Below are 6,214 nucleotides of genomic sequence, written 5' to 3' on the forward strand. Positions count from 1 at the left end.
GCAGGGTAAATATGGGGATGGGGTGGGTATGGATAAGATGCTCTGTCAGGGGTCAGTGCAGACAAGATGAGCTGAATGGCCTCCTGTACTGAAGGGATTCTATGATCAAATTTCAGATTTATAAAGTGCCTGTTACATGTCAGGACAGGATACCACAAATAGCAATGTGATACCAACCAGTTAATCTATTATAACGATGATGGTTAAGAGGTAAGTATTGGCCAGAGTACTGGGAGAACCCCCTTACTTGTCTGAATTCTGCAATAGGACCTTTACCCAAGAGGACAGGCACAGCTCTGCTCTTACCTGAAAGATGGTGCTTTCAGCAGTGCAGTCCCTCCTCAGTACTCCAAAGGAGTGTCAGCCTGGAGTCTGTGCTCAAGGTTCTGAGGTGAGGCTTGGATACACAACCTTCTGGGGGAGACAAGAGTGAGACTGACTGAACCATGGTGGCTGAAACACAAAGCAACTGGGAGGTAGTTTCAACAGATGACAGCTGGGGAGAGATTAAGGGATAGGGTGAGTTGGTACTCAGACAGCCAGGCTCTTTACCATTGCAAGTAAGGGCGGCACGGTAGCACAGTGGTTAGCACTGCTGCTTCACAGCTCCAGGGTCCCGGGTTCGATGCTCGGGTCACTGTCTGTGTGGAGTCTGCACATTGTCTGCGTGGGTTTACTCCGGGTGCTCCGGTTTCCTCCCACAGTCCAAAGATGTGCGGGTTAGGTTGATTGGCCAGGTTAAAAAAATTGCCCCTTAGAGTCCTGGGATGCGTAGGTTAGAGGGATTAGTGGGTAAATATGTGGGGGTAGGGCCTGGGTGGGATTGTGGTCGGTGCAGACTCGATGGGCCGAATGGCCTCCTTCTGCACTGTAGGGTTTCTATGATTTCTATGCTCATTGTGGGGCTAGTAAATTATCCTTGACTTCTTCAAATGATTAAAAAAATTGTCTAGAAGAGGACAAGAGGTGGCAGTATAGTGTTGTTTTTGGTATTGTCTTTTATTCTTCTGCATTCTCCAGTATTAGAAATATAAAATATCACTGCCCTTAACAAGTGATAAAAGTTAAACAGCGATCTTGACTGCTAAAAAGTCTTTAATACCAACTAAGAAAACTTAAAACTTGCACTTTCATTATATCACGGTCTTCAGAGGAGTCTTTCTGTGTCTTAGTGAAATCTCAATCAAATAAATAAAATTTATTCCAACCAAGAGGGATCCGGAGTATTTTCACATTGTCATCATCTTCCTGATGCTGAGATGTAAACCTATCTCCTCCAGGTTCTGCATCACCCCAACTTAATCTTATTTTCTGCTCTGCTAGAAAGGGAAAAGAATCTAGGTCACGGTGACCAGAACTGCACACCATACTTTTACATGTGGTCAGACCAAGGTTTGACTGGTTTAACATCTCTAATTTTCAATCATTAGAATTGTTACAGCACAGGAGGACATTCAGCCCATTATATCTGGTGCTTGCTTCCCTCAGGAGTAATTCATGCGCTGCCATTCCTCTGCTTTTTCCCCAACCCTCTCCCCCTTCCCACCCCCACCCCCTCCCCCCACCCCCACCCCCACTCGTGCAAATTCCTCCCTTTCAGATATTTAGAAAATTTATGACACACGAGGCCTCTCTGCTCATTGTGTCTGCAATAACTGAGAAAACAAAACAAAGGCTAAATACTGCGGATGCGAATCAATTCCAGCCTCCTGGATTACCTGGATCTACTACAGTTCGCTGATCGCCATAACAGGTCCACAGCAGATACCATCTCCCTGGCCCTGCACTCAACCCTGCAACACCGAGATAACAAAGACATCTATGTCAGACTCCTATTTATTGACTACAGCTCAGCCTTTCAACCCTGCAACACCGAGATAACAAAGACATCTATGTCAGACTCCTATTTATTGACTACAGCTCAGCCTTTTTTTTTGTGTTATAAATTTATTTTATTAGACTCTGAACATTTGAACATGTAAGTAATTTATGATTAAGCCAGTTAATTCTGTACATCAATTTGCTTTCTGTTTCTGTAAGACACAGCTGGCATACAACTGTGTTGCGGTGGTTTTGATCGTAGTATAAAAAGTTACAGCACAGCGGTGATGATGGTGGACTTCCAGCTATTACTAGATTCCCAGCATCTTAATCTCACTCACGCCACTGGCTGGGGTGCCATCAAATCAATGTCCGATAGGTTTCGAGCAATGTAAATGCCTGCAGCAAACAACCCGAGGTTTACGATCAAGTTCCTCCTGAAGTCGGTCCTGTCGGTGGCCAGAGCCCAGGCCGCTTTCACCGTGTCCATGAAGCCCCGGGGACAGCCCGCCTCGCTCTTCTTTGGAGCCGCCATCTTCAATCAACTCAGCCTTCAACACCAATATTCCCACGGAACTCATCTCCAAACTCTGTGGCCTGGGCCGCGGCTCCTCCCTCTGCGACTGGCTCTTGAACTTCCTAACCCACATCCACAATCAGTAAGGATAGGCAACAAAACCTCCTCCACAATCATCCTCAACACCAGTGCCCCACAAGGCTGTGTTCTCAGCCCCCTACAATATTCCTTATACACCTTTGACAGTGTGGTCAAATTCCCCTTCAATTCAATTTTCAAGTTTGCTGACGACACCACCACAGTGAGTCAGATCTCAAACAATGATGAGACAGAGTACAGGAATGAGATAGAGAATCTGGTGAACTGGTGCAGCAACAATAATCTCTCCCTCAATGTCAACAAAACAAAGGAGATTGTCATCGACTTCAGGAAGCGTAGAGGAGAACATGCTCCTCTCTATATCACGGGGACGAAGTAGAAAGGGTCGAGAGCTTCAAGTTTTATGTGTCCAGATCACCAGCAACTTGTTCTGGTCCCCCAAGCCGACACTATAGTTAAGAAAGCCCACCAATGCCTCAATTTTCTCAGAAGACTAAGAAAATTTGGCATGTCAGCTACCACTCTCACCAACTTTTATAGATGCACCATAGAAAGCATTCTTTCTGGTTGTATCACAGCTTGGTATGGCTCCTGCTCTGCCCAAGACCACAAGAAATTACAAAAGGTCGTGAATGTAGCCCAATCCATCACGCAAACCAGCCTTCCATCCATTGACTCTGTCCACATTTCCCACTGCCTTGGCAAAGCAGCCAGCATAATTAAGGACCCCACGCACCCCGGACGTTCTCTCTTCCACCTTCTTCCGTCGGGAAAAAGATACAAAAGTCTGAGGTCAAGCACCAACCGACTCAAGAACAGCTTCTTCCCTGCTGCTGTCAGACACTTGAATGGACTTACCTTGCATTACGTTGCTCTTTCTCTACACCCTAACTATGACTGTAACACTACATTCTGCACTCTCTCATTTCTTTCTCTATGAACGGTATGCTTTGTATAGTGCGCAAGGAACAATACTTTTCACTGTATGCTAATACATGTGACAATAATGAATCAAATCAAAATGCTGGAATCTGAAACAAAAACAGAAAATCCTGCAAAAACTCAGCAGGTCTGACCGTGCTCGTGGAGAGGGAATAGAGCCAATGTTTCGAGTCTGGATGACCCTTTGTCAGAGCGGAGAAAACAAGCCACCCAGCCTGACCCAGTTGCATTTCTATGACACCGTTAGCGTGGTAAAACATTCCAAGGCATCTCACAGTAGCATTACTGGGACTGGTGACCAATTGCTCGGTTGCCAATATCTAGTTGAATTTTTAAAAATTCATTTGTGGGATATGGGCATCGCTGGCTGGCAAGCATTTATTGCCCATCCTCAGTTGCCCTTGGAGGGCAGTTGAGAGTCAACTACATTACTGTGGCTCTGGAGTCACATGTAAGCCACGTGTAAGTGCTGGAAATCTGACAAAAGACCCTGAAAATTCTGGAAATACTTAGCAGATCAGACAGTATCTGTGGAGAAAGAAGTAGTTAACAGCGTAGGTTGATGACCTTTCATCAAAGTTGGAAAAGGTTCTTGATGTGCCAAATTTTCAGCAAATGCAGAGGCTGGATTAAGGGCAGTGGGGTGGGGGACGCGGGAAGGGAGATAAACAAAAGGGAAGCTAGCTCTGTGATCGGGTGAAACGAAGGTGAGATTAAATGAACAAAAGGATGAGGGTGCAAGGCAGAAGAGGTGATAATGAGACAAGAAACAAACGATGGGGTTTCCAGAAGAGGTGTGAATGGGATTGGTAAATGGGACCGTTTTTTTGCTGCTTTTATGAAAGTAAACACCACTCTGTTGTGGGAGAGAAAATCCCATTCTGTGAACAGTTTCCCTTGTAGCTCCGTGAAGACAATAGTTTCCAGCTTGAATTATCCCAGAGGTTTATTCACCAATTTACATGGAAATTTAGGCCATCTATGTTGATAGTCTGAGAGGTTTATCAATGATGAGACCATCTCACACTTCGTGATCTCCAAGGACCTTCCCATTTTCCAATGTTTAAATTGCATAAGTAAGCAGTGTCTTTGCAGTCATGTTGAAGTGGAGCTGTTATGGCCACTCTGGAATGTCTCACATGATATAGATTTAATGTTTTATAAGGAGAAAACAAGACTTGCATTTCGAGCAGCCCTTTGGCTAACATCAAGCATAAGATCAGGTGTAATAGCTTGGATCTGGTATGTCCCTTGTCTGGAGGCCATGAATTGTGGATTTTGGAAGCTTGGATTATGCATCCACGTCACTGGAGTGGTCTTGAACCCACATTCCTCTGATTCAAGGGGCAAGTGTACTACTACTGAGGCAAGGCTGGCAAGTGCAGAATTATTATAAACTATTATCAATTATTCAATTAGATTACAACTGATCTGTTAGGCTTTGCTTGATACTGTAACCTCAGAAAACCCATCAATCTCAATTTTGAAGTTTGCAATTTTTGTTCTTCAAATACAGATCATCTTCATCAAGTAAATACTCTTCACATGTGATGATGCACCATGATCCATGAACCATTGAGGGACTTCTGACTTTCTCTTAACTATTTGAGATGGAAAGTTTTCTTCATGGAGACTTTTTTAACATGCTTCCATTCATCTGGTGGGTGGTGATCATGGTGAGCTCACCTTTCACCCCACGAATCTCACCAGAAATGCCAAATCAACTTCAGAGTCAAGTCTCATTTGAATAGAAGCAGCAAACTGCCCAGGCTAACTTGAGTACCGATTGGCAACTGAGGGTGATGGGGGAGGGCATGTGACGTCTACGGAGCTAATGTGGCATGATTGTCTTCTGGAGGAGAGGCTAGGTTGATCATCAGGAGGGGGTGCTGGTGGATAATGAGGCAAAAGTGTACGAGTATTGATCCATATTCTCTGCTTCAATTCCTATTGATGGAAGATTTCCGAAGCAGTCATATAGCAGTTACCCAGAAAAACAATTAGTGTTACCTGTGAAACTTAAAGCCACACAAATCCCTTTCAAATGTCACCTGGATGTTAAGGTTCAGCTAGCAGCTCACCTCTCCTCTGGCATTCAGCTCATGTCCATAACAGATCAATGTTATGATGAGGTTTTGAGCCAAGTGGTTCTGACAGCACCTGGAATGAGCCTCAGTGAACAGGTTATCGATTCTAATATTCCCATCATCTCATCATAGACAACAAGAACAAGGGAGGCTAGAGAACCTCCGTAGGTCTGCCAGCATCTAGAGACAGTAAGAAGTCTCACAACACCAGGTTAAAGTCCAACAGGTTTATTTGGTAGCAAATACCATAAGCTTTCGGAGCGCTGCTCCTTCGTCAGATGGAGTGGATATCTGCTCTCAAACAGTGCACAGACACAAAATCAAGTTACAGAATACTAATTAGAATGCGAATCCCTACAGCCAGCCAGGTCTTAAAGATACAGACAATGTGGGTGGAGGGAGCATTAAGCACAGGTTAAAGAGATGTGTATTGTCACATCTGGCTGTAGGGATTCGCATTCTAATCAGTATTCTGTAACTTGATTTTGTGTCTCTGTGCACTGCTTGAGAGCAGATTTCCACCCCATCTGACGAAGGAGCAGCGCTCCGAAAGCTTATGGTATTTGCTACCAAATAAACCTGTTGGACTTTAACCTGGTGTTGTGAGACTTCTTACTGTGTTCACCCCAGTCCAACGCCGGCATCTCCACAGCATCTAGAGAAACAGAGTTAATGTTTCTCACGCTTTGACTCAGTCAGAACTAAAAGGAAGGAGAATGTGCTAGAACTGTAGAAGCTGCATCAAAAA

Source organism: Mustelus asterias, chromosome 9 (assembly GCF_964213995.1).
Source record: "Mustelus asterias chromosome 9, sMusAst1.hap1.1, whole genome shotgun sequence".
NCBI classification, from domain to species: Eukaryota; Metazoa; Chordata; class Chondrichthyes; order Carcharhiniformes; family Triakidae; genus Mustelus; species Mustelus asterias.